This window comes from Mycetomoellerius zeteki, unplaced genomic scaffold (genome assembly GCF_001594055.1).
Source record: "Mycetomoellerius zeteki isolate Tzet28-1 unplaced genomic scaffold, Tzet1.0 scaffold62, whole genome shotgun sequence".
Taxonomy (NCBI): Eukaryota; Metazoa; Arthropoda; class Insecta; order Hymenoptera; family Formicidae; genus Mycetomoellerius; species Mycetomoellerius zeteki.
In genome coordinates this window covers 2594793-2609471 of record NW_017257632.1, presented here as the reverse complement: position 1 = coordinate 2609471, position 14679 = coordinate 2594793, and the positions used below count along the sequence as shown (strand labels likewise).

The window sequence follows — 14679 nt, the reverse complement described above, 5'->3', positions numbered from 1 at the left end:
GCGCGCGGAGATGTATTCGCATAAATATTAAAGAAATAATTAATAATTACCTTTCAAACGTTCCAACAAAACGATAATCTACAATTCGCGTCGCATTGATTTCTATGCGATTTCTATGTGATCATGAATAATTAATCATAAAACAATTAATTACAAGTATTAGCAATCATTAGTTCTTTAGAGGAGATCGCGTTTTCTCTCGGTACTCAGCCGATTGCATTTCGAGAGATAATGCGACACACACATTACTGCCTGCCAACTCGGATCTCGACGTGCGAATGACAACACGGATGGCCTTGCTTGATAAACATCAAAGCCGTTTACTAGCCATGATTCTTGCTTGGAAATATTTAACGCTTTAATCCCAAATATATTCTGTTTTTCTTGCAAATTAACTTTGATGAATAGATCATCATAAATAAAATCTGACGTTTGAAGAATAAAGTCTTCGTTATAATTTAAAAAATATATTTGTAGATATAAAATAATTTATCATCATTATTTTTTTCAGAATTTCTACACAAAAGAAGTAAAAGTTGTGCGATTTCGATTAATCAAGAATTTTATCAATCAAAGATTTTAATCAATCAAGAAAGTGAGATTAAGTCGCCACAAAAAAAATGTGGAGATTCATTTTCATGATTTATTATCAAAAAAATGTTTTTCCTCTCCTTCAAAGATATAAAATTTTGAAATAAACATGATAGTAATGATAGATTATACGTACATTTAAACGCGTAAATGATATACGATAACATTGATCAATTTTTATCACTTACAGCTTGACGACATAGTAACTTTGGCGTTTTTATCTTAGGTTTTTCTATTCTAATTAATAGAGAGAATATTAAAGTAATGACTGAGGACATCCTATATAGTAACTACAAATAAAATAACGTTAATTTAATCAAAATAATTCAGTTGAAATAACCTGATAAATTTTAATGATTGTGATGAATTGAACTAAATTGCAATCAATATAATTAAATTAAAATTACTCTTACCAAAATTGCTTCGATCAAATTACCTGTTATTATTATTTTTTCATTACGCGATTCGCCGAAAATTACCGATGCAACTAGACGCTATTTAACGAAAATTAATTATGCATTTCGGATCTGATTATCGACGCGAGCAGGTCGTTCTTCACGTTAATTATGCTTTCATTCGTCCGTCCTCGCTCGGGAATATTTGACCATGGTATAAGTCGAAAATAAGTTTTCATTTCGAATAAATTCGATCGTGTTGATTCCTCTTCATTTGCGTTTAAATGAAATGAAACAGTCTCGCGTAATTTATGCTTACGTAACGTTTTAACTTGACATATCTCGTGTATTTTCGCATAGAGACGCGCAATATAATTACACAGCTAGCTGTACTTGCATATATAAAGAAGTCATTCTCATTAACCCTTTCGGTTCTCATGCCAATTTTCTTGAGAAATTTGATTTTGTCACTAATATATATATATATATTTTTTTTCTATAAGGACCATAATGTGGATAAAATTTGGGAAAAGAATTCACCAAACAAATGCAAACACGAAAGGGTCAAAGGTATGACTGCCGCGGCAATGAAGATGGCTGGTAGGCCTACCTTGGTCGAATACAAGGCAGCGGGTGGTCTTGGCAGCGAGTCCCGGGGGCAGAGCGAACCTGTAGGCCGGGCCCGGCGACAGCCCCAGCCCCAGACCGAGCGCCTCCGCGCCGCATCGGCCCCCGAACACAGGCCCCACTAGAATCACCCATATAACAGTGGCATCAGTCATCGTCATCTCATTAAGATAAGCAGATACAAAATTATCAATTAGCAAGAGTTTATCATGCACGGCGGAAGATACTCGACGACACTTTCAGGTAGACATCGCGATTGGCGGTGGAATAAATAGATCTGTTCTTGAAACCTGAAAGTCCCGAGAAGTCCTTCGCTCGGATATTATCATTTTCAATTAATGGAGTCTTTAATGAGGTTTCCCAATATATCCAATAAATATTTAAGATATCAAAATGTATGATTAAATTATTGTTATTTGTTATGTTCACATGGCTTAGTAATAAAATTAATAATAATAATCAATGAACAATGAAACTAAGTACGTATAGAAAAAGTCGTGCAATAAGATTGAAAAACAAGTAAATTTTAAAATATTAATAAAAATAGAAAAAGTTGGAAAGATAATTGAAAAACACAATTAAGAGAAAATAAAAATTATTTCGCATTTGCGTCTTTAGCAAAAGATGTTATCATGTCATGCATTAATTTCCAAATGTAATTAGTTATTTAAGCCGATAGAATATTAATTAAATCTTCATAAAATTACTGATACATCAATTAATTAATATTTATAATAATTCTCTATCAAATGTACTTTTTACATTTAATGTTAAATGTTTTCGAAATTCATAGTTTTCAATTATCAGTCACTAAGTTCTCAAAAAGTTTATAAAGCTTTCCGCTTGCTCGATTCAATTACGCGTCATACTCGTGCGACTCGTACATCCCTAAATATACGTAGCGAATTAGCGAACAGGATCAAAAGGTGGAGCACCAATATGCCCTCAAAGGCCCTCGTCGTTTTGCCTCCCGGTGGCTTTATTATGATCCCATGTAGATATTACGCGTTGTCATTACGAGATAAGTTCCCGAAGGAGTTTATTGCTTTTTAGTATACATTCAGCACGTGCCGGCCTGTCGACCGTTGACAATCCCCTTTAACTCCCCGTGTGATCGCCTACATTCCTGTCCCTTCTGCTCTGTCTATCGAAATTCATATTCGGATAAATCGATATTTGAATATCAGATAATAAAATATTTCATATCATAATAAAATATTTCAATATCATTAGATCTTAATTTCAAATATATTTCAAAGTTAAACGTTAGAATTTTTTATCATAGAAATTATATATGAGCAATGGAAAAGAAAAAAATATTTACATAAAAAAAATAAAATTTTTAATAATAAGCTAAATCCTAATTATAAAAATGTTGCAAAAAAATTATTTTCGATTTAAGTTATAATAAATACACAATCAGACAGAAATTCTATTTATATAATTTCTTAACCTACAGAATTCATAGTTTAAGCGAAAGAGACAATTCTTCGGAAGAAATAAACAAAGACCTTAACGAATGTGTTCAGCATTATTCTGGTTTATGGCAGGCTTGAGCAAAAAACTTTTCTTTGTCTTTCGAAAGAGATGTGTTAAGAGTAGCTTCCAGGTTCTATTCGAATTTTATAAAAGGGAGAAGGGAAAAAGCACACAATACCGAGCCATAATCTAAATTCATGTCTAACGGGATCTCGAGGCGGATAAGTACATCGAGCATAATGGCGGCGACTTAACATACTTTTTAAATTGCGCCTTTGAGATGCAGAACGGTGGCTTACCATGCGGAGGTGGGCTCTTTCTCCTCTCTTTCTCGTTTCACTTTTAGCCTTGTGGCCTTAGTAGCTTACACGCTGATTAAGACACCCGATACAATTAGGCGGCGAAAAGAACCTTAAAAGACGCGCGTGAGGGGAAGCCGCCAACCTTTGCATGCCTACGAACGTAGATGTGTAACGGGTGTCCACGGATGATGGTGAGCATTCTTATTCGACAGTGAAAAAAGTCAATACAAATATATATGTACTTCCTTTTCTCGTGTGTTTCAGAATTATTTTTTCACTGAATGTTAAAACTGATACTGAAAAAAATTTAAGTTTTAATAAATATTCGTTTGAATAGTACTATCTAATTAAATAAATAAATATTTATCAATAAAAAATGATATTAAATTAATGAGTCTTGTATCAAATAAATATATGTTTATATCTAGTAAATATTTAGTTAGTACTATTCAAACATTTATTAAAATTTAGTAAATTTTTTTTCCAGTATACAGTTATCAAAACTATACGTCTAAGCTCTAAAACGTTATTTAAAATACAGAATATAAATGAACCCTTGCCTTACGATGATTGATAGAGAAAGGTTTAAAGTTTTTTTACCTACAAAGAACCTCGTGATACTAATCGTACAGATTGTACCAATTATCTAAAATTTTCACTTCGGATCTAAATGACCCATTGCTGTAGCAAAGAGTTAAGTTTGCTTGAGTTTGTTTTGAAAGAGTTCAAAGAATTATTTTTTCAGTTAGCTTTTTAAAAGCTCACAGAATTTCCTTATACATTGAAATTTTTCCAAATAATCTTTTTGTGAAAGGGAGTAGAAGTAACTTTTAATATAATGTACAATATTACATGTACGACTCACAATGTTTGATATCGAAAAGGTTAATGCCATAACGTTAATTCTCTTTCTCTCTCCTCTCGTTCAGTCGAGCTCGTCAAATAAACGAACGACGACAAGCAGCTGCGGGTTTCTACGTCACGAACGATGACGGACCAACGAGCACCTCGAAAAAGGTGACGCGCGTCATTCCACGCCGATCGATCGTCATTCGGTTGCACGTTCGCGAAATGATCGCGCTCGATGATCCGCATTGACAGCCAAAAAACTTCCACCCACGTCGAGCACGATGCAGCATGATCGAGTATTATCCGTCGCGTTCACGTCGCTTTCGAAAATCATGTAATTTCGACGAGTTCATAATGGAAGTCTTGCGAACGAGTGATTGGAAAATGGTGAAAATTTATGAACTACCATACAATTGCAGTTGATGAATAAATCGATAAGTATACTATACTACAGGAAATAAAGAACGTAATACAAAAAATATACATCAGTGGCAATGATTAATAAAAATTTTATACTTGCTAAAAAATGACATTCTTAATCATCGATCTTGTATATTTTGTTTTCTAAATCTCTCTCTGTCTCTCTCTCTCTCTCTATATATATATATTTAATACATTTTGAATTACACTAAAAGATATTAATATAACAGTAATATTAATACTATGAATTATATTTTTGGAAAAATATAGCAGAAATTTACTAACATAATAATAATAATTACATTGCAAGTATTGCATATCGTGTTTTTTAAAAAAGTATGAAAAAAGTAGAAGTTTTACGGACACCCCGTAGACGAAGTCAGGTGTATAGCGCAACGAATCGGCTCGTTTAAGCTGCGCGAGTCAAGTCGGTGATGAAAGCCGCGGACTTTGTTAACGTTAATCCTCGTACGGGACTACTGTGCATGCTCGGCTTCACAGCCGAAAGGTTCGTCTCGCCAATTACAAGCGTGGAAATCGTCAACTTGAAGATAATCGGGAATCAGCATCACCCGTCGCGTACAACGCACCATTAACGTCCTCGCTTACGACTCGGCGAAAGTTTTAACCGCTCGTTGCGAGATCGTGCGATTTTTTTCAAGTACGATAAAATAACATTACATATAAATTAACTGGTTCAATATCAATCAATTAACTGCTCCCTAAATTTTTAATTTTATGATAAAAATAAGTTCTTCCTTTTCATATAAATAATTAAATAATGTCTTAAAATTATGATGGTCATCGGAAACTCCACATATTCGGGATTTTGCGACTTTATTTTCAAAATCTGATGTCTGAAGTGATCTTGGAATGCATTCAATGCGCACATAACGTCTGCTATTACAATTGCGACAGCGCAACTGAATATGGTTACCCATCGCGGTTAAGCTTGACCGGACTCTGACTCGAAGTGTCTCTACTTGTCTACCTAGTGGATCGACATCGATAGGGGACGATGGAGCCGTGCATGAATGAAGAAGCGAAGATGCAACGACTACCGTACATGGCGCACGAGACGAGCCCGGGAGTCGTACGATCACCGATGAATCGACATCGTCGCAGCTGACAGCCGATCCCTGCGATCTTAATCTGGCCGCTCGCAAGAAGGGAGAGCGGCTGAAAGAGGGCCGGGAAAAAATCGCAGAGCATCACAGCGATCGAGCGAACCGGAATTCGTCTGTCGGTCGGCCGACCGGATCAAGACACCCTGAATAATTCATCACCGAGATCGAACGCGGGGTCCGACGACGGGCAACCTCCCTGCGTGTTTGCGCTGCGCGTCGAGTGCGCGCCTACCCTTTTCCCTCAACGCAACGTGAAGCGACGGTGAAAGCAAATTTACATGCTGTATATTTTTGATGATTATATTCTGAAAAAAGAAGTACATAAACTATGTTTCCACGTGACGATAAAAGTAAAATCATTCGTAAGAAACGAATGGAAGAACTAACAATAAGTCAATTTAAAATCTTATATTATTTTAATAAGTATAATTATTCAAGATAAAATATGCAGCTAGTATCTCTAATACAGCTAGTATCTAATCCCGTTTCCATCAATGTAGATTAACATAAACCTCGATTTAACTTGCTCTTTATCTTTTTGTAAATGTTAGAATTAGAAAAAGATGAAGAGTTAATTGAACCAAGATCAAAATTAAACTACACTGGTATAGAAATAGGCGTAAGTTACTCATCTTTACACTAGTTAATCATAATCACGCATGTGACAAAAACTCATCTCGAAATGCATAAAAGGACGCGACTAGCAAGCTGGTTGCGAAAAAAACAGGAAAATGAGAAGGGTAAGAAGAGCGAGAAGACTCGAGACTGAAACGGGAGAGAGTGGATTGGGTTGCAGCGAGTTAACCGGCTCAGTACTCGGCGTGAGATCCTGTTAGACAACGATGTCAAACTGACGATATGACGCACAAGACGTGAGACAAGTTGAGAGAATCGAGGCGGAATCGCAAGAAAGAAAAGAGCAAACCTCTCTGAAATAATCGTGATTATTGAAGTTAATCCTTACGAATATACGATGCTATAATTCCAAAAAAGTTGTGTAATCTTATACCTATAAACTTGTTGAATTTTATTAATTAACCCGCAATAACCGAAAATTATATGTGCAGAATTATTAACTCAGCTTTCAAACACGAATAATCAACAAAGAAATATGATCCTCCAACTTATTTAAATATATGATAAAAAAATTTTATTTGGATTTTTCGTATAAAATTATATATTAGATTTCAGAATTCGTTAATTTGGTACCGATTTAACTTTTAATAATATTATTTAATATTAACATTAGACAGATAAAAGAATATATCTTGAAAATTATCGATACAAATAATTAAATCCCTTTCAAGATTTGATGATAACAAATTACATTTATAAATTATGCAACATGCAATAGTAAATCATATGTATGCCGCTACATATTATATGAAAATAAAATTTGTATCTGAGAGACGAAGAAGAGAGATCAGAGCTAAAAAGGGAAAGATGGAGACAGAGGGATAGAGAGGGCAGGGAGTCAGAGCGTGATAATCGACATCGATTCCCAACGTAGCAGCCGGCGTGTATCGATTGTGGAAAGACTAATGGCTAACGCGGTTAACCGTATTATCCCACAGCGGAAGTCCACCGATTGAAACGGGAACATAAATAGCAGCGAGTCTCGAATCGTTCAATTCAATTATTAGTTTAATAATCGAGGATGGCGATTTTCTAAATAACTCTATCTGTGGGAATGTCATAGATGATATAAAAATAAATTCATCACGCAAATACAAAAGAGAATAAAAAATCGTGTCATACAATAATAAAAAATAAATCATATTACACTTTGAATTGTGATTTTATTATTCCATATCCTCTCTTAGATTAAATATACAGTTGAAAATAACGTGAGACGTATATATTGCATAAGATATTTTATAATGTAATATCCTTAATATTGAGTTCTATTTGTGACAACAAAAAATAATGATATTTTATTGCAAAAATATTAATTTCTTATAAGATAATTGATTAGATTATACGATTTCATCGCCTGATAATTCAATGCAACTTCCGACGGAAGCAATAAATTCTGCGAGAGTAATTAATAAGCGATGTTATTTTTTATCTCCCTACATTCTCGAAATGCGCAACCGCGGTCGATTCTCTGGGAAACTTATCTCGGCAGTCTTTATTAATTTCATAACTTTTCGTAAAGCAATGCCGCAACCGAGTCTGATGTAGTCGCGCATAGTTCACCGCGATGTTGGTCTTCTTCGCTCGCCATGTCTGGTCAACGAGTTTATACGCTCTTTTCGGTGAAGATTCTCGAGATTTTTCGTCCTCCCGCACGTTCGGGCCGGATCGTCAATCGAGCGGAGAGGACGTCCGAAGTTTCTCAGGGCGTTCAAGTTTCACGGTGGTTGATATTTCATACAGAGTGGGTAACGGGGTACCCCGTCGTCGTTCACGTCCTCCACCGTATAGCATCTATATAATGCTTTCGCCCGTTATTACGCTCCCGACCTATGTACACCCCATTGAGTAAAGTGCGGTTTAGCATCCGGCTTGCGCGACACGCGGGGCTTCCCTCTCGCTATCTCAGCATCATCTTAGACCCGAACGAGACACTCGACGTGCAAATTTCGCGGTGTGGTGAGTAAAAACAGGTCAGTTCTTATAAGTGGACTTCAAGTTTCCTAAACCGTTGGTTACCAGGTCTGTTTTCTGTGACTGAACTTGCATTCGAAAAGTATATATGCACTTTTGGAACTCAAAATGAGATAGATATGTGTTTGATATTTGGCGAAAGTGAAAAAAAAAAGAGTTCTAGTGCAGTCTCGTGCAGGAATAAAAAATAGATCTATAATAATAATAAGATCTATAATAGTATATTATAGTGCGAATATTCCAAGATTTTAAAAGTTCGATGCTGTAAAACATCAAAATATCAAAATTGTAAAATTTTAAGAGATCTCAAAATTATTAGCCAAGATTATTGTAAGATTCAAATATTGATTTCGTCAAAATTAAAAACGATTTTTTATTGTGCGTAGGTAATTGACATCATCTACAAAAACGGATGTAAAAGCAGGCAGTTCGCGGAGATAAGAATCGCGAGAACGCGGTTCACGCGGCGTGTATAGTTTATTTAATCGTTTATTTAATTACATCGGATTTGCGCGTGTCTGGGGTTCTCACGGTAAGAGACAATAAGGACATTCATTCGTGTCTTCGTGCGTCTGTTCTGTGTGCAGGGGACAGCGGTTTCTCTTAAGTCTTAATCGTTCGGCACGGAATGCGCGTTTAATGCAAAAGAGGACACAGCTCGCCTGTGTTCCACTTCGCTTGTATTTTCTACTTCTGTCGCGCCAACACCGCATCGGTTGTTTTACGATCTGTCCTCGGTTCCCCGCGAGTTCTTCAAGATCCTGGTGATCTAGCGGCTTCCCCGGCCTGACGCTAATAGCACCCGTGTTTCACGCGATCTCTTGATCTCATTACGATTTACGCGGTCGTTGGCAAAGCTCCGATGCTGCCTTAAATTTTAATTATATTCCATTAACAACTTTACATTCGTAATGCAAAATATAACAGAAATTATAGAACGTTAGTAATCATTTTTATTCATAATTTTTGAAAATTTATTTATAAAGTAGAAATAGATTTATTATTGTATGCGTGCACAATCATATAAATATTTTATTCTATTATATTTAATATTTTTAAGATATAAAATATTTTATGCTCCAGAATGGATTATATTAATTCTCATTGTTATATGTATAGAATTTTATAAATAATATTATACATATCATAGAGGACATGCAACATATAAAAGCAAGTTGTTTAATTCCGTACTCAATATTGGACAGGATAGCGGACAAGTCGATAAAAACCAGTACGAAAATTTAATATTCAGTGCACGTCCGCGTATCACAAAATTGTACGATAAATAGTCAAAAGCAATATCTCGCAATAAAGACAATTACTTTGGAATTTCGATTTTAAAAAAGAAAACCAAATACAGGTGCGACGCGAACGAGAAAAAAGCAAATAACGCTACTATGTGTGTGTGTTGTGCACGTATAAATCGTGAGATTGAATCAACAAACGACGAGATCGAGTAATTGGAGAAGAGAAGCCATATTAAAAGTACACACAGATTATCTCTCCATCGGGTCAAAGTTTCCGCTATCGATATTTCGGTCACCAAAAAGTGTGAGTTATTTTTTTATACATATTGTCAACAATCTCAATTCTCGATATCGATATTTGTAACATAACGTGAAAACTAAGTGCTAAAAGTAATATTCATCGAGAGCATTTGTTTGTTATAAAAGAAAATTCATTTATTCTAATATTCTAATGGCAGCATATTCAACATCCAATATTCGATTATGTAAAATTTAATGTGGCGTTTATCTTTCTAACTTTCTTAAGTAATGAATTTCGTAACACTTTATACGTTCGCAATGTTAATACGATGCAAAATATTTGGCAAGACTAAAAAAATCTTTTTAAGAAGTAATTGTCTAATCAAACGAAAGGTTAAGCGAAATCCTACGATTTTATTTCTTGGCGAACAGTAAGCTCGGTCGGGGATGGCAAAACTCTGCGGGACAGAAAGGAACGAGAAATTCGAACGCGACAAAGAGGGTGAAACGGCCTATCGGAATTATTCCGACCAGTCATCGGGACTTATGCCGCTTATGGGATTACACCGGCATTAGCCGGTAGAGCTTGTTCTCCACCATTCTATACGAGATCCGCGATAAAGCCGGGTTACAAGCAACATTTCTAGCGAGTTGGCCCCGGAAACTTCGCAACTATTTAGAGATCTGTTCGTCGGTAATAATACATGTACATTTCCCCGGATTCGGTGTGAACACGTATTCACATATGTAATGTTTCTAAACGTTTACACGTCTTAAACTGTTGTCTAATTTTCTCAATTGCTATCTTAATCTCTCTTTCAATTATACATCTTTAGAAACTATAATATTAAAATAAATTAATTTTTTAATTCGATCTTCTAAAGATATGACAAAAATCATGCAAATTGGCGAGACAAGATGTCTCGTATTTTTTATCGACGTACTTTTTAATTTTCCCTAAGCATGCACAGGCAAAAGAGGCGTACACATCGAGTAAATTTACCGAATCAATTTGAAGGAAAGCAGGTCTAAAGAATCCACGAGGATACCTAAGGGATAGAAGAGCAAGGATAGGACACTCTAGGACAGGGAAAAGAAGGTGGGGGAAGCAAAGGAGGGAAACACAGAAGAGGAGGCTACTTAAAATCTCGGCGTTTGAGGCGTACAGAGAGGAATTTTTTCGGCGAGCATTCCGCTCCTTTAGCGAGGATTTTCGTCCGTTAGACACTTGGCTGAGCGCGCGCGCGTATCCTCCTTTGCCCTCTAGGAGCAAGGGCGGCTGGCTGCCGGGGGATGCTCGCGGATCTTTTCCCTGTAATTAATTTAAGAGGGTTCGCTCGAGCTACTCCGACTCCCGTGGCGTCTCGCGGATCACCGAGAAGACGAGGAGGGTTCCTCGTTTCTCGTTGCTTTCACTCTTCTCCCTCTTAACGCGCCAGTTTTTCGCCTTTGCACACACTCTTGCACTCGATGAGGATCAATTTTCATCATTCGCAAAAAAAGTAATTTTCGGAGAATAATATATCCTAAAGATAATAATAATAAGATAATTATTTCACAACAAATTATTTTCAGATCTGTACTTAACTAAATTTTTTTATACTTTAGCAAAATTGTTCTTTCCGTAAACAAAAAGTTTTAATCTCTTCAATCATTCAATCCATGTATCATACATCCTAGATGTGTGGAAGCGACGAAAATAGTTTCGAAATATTCCTCCACATAGTCTACTGTATTAACAATCCACGATAAGAATAACAAGTTTCGCACATGACAAAAATGGGGTGAGAGTTAAAGTCAGATTTATGTCTCTAATCGCTCATTAATACGGAGCTCTCGCACGCGATTTACCAAACAGCGTCTTCGAGGTTGTAAATCCAGGAGTACAGTAGTTCGCGAGTCCTTCTCGCCCGAGTGTAAAACGGTGCTAAGCCTGTGTCGCTGAGCAGGGTGCGAGGACGAAGAGAGAAAAGAGAGGAAGGAAAAGGAAGAGGTGAATGTCGTAGACGGAGAAGAATCGGGATGCCGAGGTGCTACTACTCAAGGAGCAAGGCCAGGAGGAGGATAGGGGAGCGCGTGGTAATCCAAGATTTATCTCACAGTCTGTGACACCAGGACTGCTGCTTCTGTTGCTTCAAGGGCTACTGGATCTCTCCGCCTTCGCGGGCTGGAAGCGATTTGCGCGCGAAAGAGAAGAAAAACGAGCTACAACCAACGTTTCGACTTCCAACTTGACTGCCTGAGCAAATCGTTAAAATGCAATGCATTTTTCAATATACATATTGAATATACTAGAAAAAATAGATCTCTGTTTGTATACTTTCCTCATTCTACTTGTAACGATAATTTGATGTATGGAATGATATTGATTCTGTCAAGTTCAAAAAGAGCGAAATAAAAAACGATGTAAAAAATCGATAGTTACAATAAATATTACGTGTAATAATTAATTAGCAAAATTATTTTTCTCATGATTATTATTCTCTCTCTCTTCCTCTTTCACAAAGATATTTTTTAAATAAGTAACGCACGTTTCAGATCATCGTTTGCATCCGTGATTCAGGAGGCGGGAAGTCGCAGAATCGTGAGAACGTTCCGCAATTACACTGCGTTGGTACATACATCCTCAGCATTATAATCTTCTGCGGAGGTGAAGAAGCGAGAAGAGAGGCGGACGAATGGGTCCGGTCGTGATAAATCGTTGCGGCCAATAGTAGCCAGCCGATCTTCTCGATTAAAGTAAAATATATGGCAGCTTTAATTACGAAGAGATTTCGGAACGCGACTCGGGCTCTCGCGAGAGGAAGCGAGCAAGAAAGCAAAATGGAAAAAAGAAAGGGAGATAGGAAAGAGAGAAATGGAGAAGAGGGAGCAGGTGAGATCGAGTATCGAAGCGGAGAAGAACAGGGGCCAGAGGAGGGCGACCTTTGAGATGCATTATTCATGGGGTGTGAGAAGATACGATATGATCCAATATGTGGCCCGCCCATACCTACTAACTGCCGACGAAACCTGCGCAAGAGAGAGAGAGAGAGAGAGAGAGAGAAATAGAGAAAGAGAAAGATAGAGAATCCTCTAAGCTGCTGAAAATTGGTCCTCGAATTTTCGCGTAATTTAGAATACAAGGGATGCCGCCTCGCTAGTTTCCCTCGCAAACTCGTGGCTACGAATCGGTCGGAGCAACGTATTATCGAATCTACCGTTTCCCCCGACCGCGTCTACCGTCGTCCATATGGGCTTCGCGCGTTCTGAATATTTAAAGAGATACGCGACTCATGCGGTTCTTAAGAAGATGCAAATACGACCGAAAAGCTCGTTGAGCAAAGCAAAAACGAAGTATCAACAAGATATGAAGTATCAGAATCAGAGGCGGTTTAAGATTATTAGCATTTTAATTGACAACTGCAAAAAATCTTTGCAAAAAAAAAACGAACTTTTTATACACTATATACAACTAATACACAATCTCAATGAAATTTAAAGCGTATCGTAAAATAAATAATAGCAAAAAAAAACTTTAAAAATTATTACAAATATTTTAATATAAAATTATTTGTTGAGATTTTTTTACAGTGTTCGTATTAAGTATACAAGACATTATATCTGATACAACACTATATTTTTTTAATATAAATACTATCAATTATCTTTCTCTTTCTTTCTATTTTTTACAAGCCTTCGGTTTAAATGATGTTTAAGTTTTTACAAATCACTCGAAGAAAATTTCTAACTGAGAGAACGATCTAGAGTTCGCGTGGAAAAGTTATGAGGCCTTCGAGAACGATCGAGGGAACGAGAAGATTCTTGGCGAGAGTAAAAGGCGTGAAACACTGAGAGTGAACACTCAGGTGGTTTAGCATTCGCAACTTTACGCGCCTCTACGCACCCTTTACGCAAACGAAGGGTTTACGCTCGAAGGTTCTGAACTCTTTCGGCACGCACGCTTATCTTAACGGTGCAACGTTGCAAGGATAAAGTCGTATTTTACAACGACTGAGAAAATTCTCAAGATGTGTGGTCTCACGATGTTAAAAGAATGCGAGATGCATCTATAATCAAAGAATAAATTATTTGTGTATATGCGATAATAATATGGAGTCAGACAAGTTTCATGACTGTTCATATGGATATATTATATTTTAAGAACATCCGAAATGAAGATTCTTCTTCAGAGTAGGAGATGCTCTTCAATTTTTCACAGCAAACGTGGGAACCACGAACATGGGAACATTACTATAATCCTCGTATGCCGGAATGGGTTTTCGCGATCGAGCGGATCGCGATGTGAGCACAACTTAAGACTGCACCATCGCCGCGTGTTGCAGTTGCAGGCCGCACGAGTCGGGTGAGCAAGCGGCACGGTGTATTAACACACAATGAGATAGTTTTGTTTCGTCGCTCCGAACGCGGGACCGCGCTTGTTCGTTTCAATGTCGGCAGCCACGTCCATACCACGGATACCTGCTGCACCGGGTGTCTCGATAATTCGCCACGAAAAAAAGCAGAGAGCAAGTGTGCTCGTTACGTGTCGACGAATTATACGCCGCGTACGAAATCACGTTTACGGACAAGGTATACGGACGAGGTCTACAATTGCTTAACAATATATAGCTGGTTCTCTCCTCCTTTGCAGAAAATGTCCGATAAATCGATTACTAGTAGATTGGAGACGCACGTGTGAGAAAATGTACTTGCGTCACCAATTCTACGATAACACGAGCATCTATTTGTGAACGAATTTCTTTGCAGTAAATAATTAACTGTTAAAGTAAATAAATATGATATATAATAA

The 14679-nt window shown here is 37.0% G+C and overlaps 1 protein-coding gene across 1 annotated transcript in view; it reads right to left on the bottom strand.

Annotated features, from left to right (window-relative positions):
- Positions 1 to 14679, bottom strand: part of LOC108728450 (E3 ubiquitin-protein ligase RNF220) — a 157926-nt gene that overhangs the window by 119109 nt on the left and 24138 nt on the right. The gene's annotated exons all lie outside the window — the stretch shown is intronic.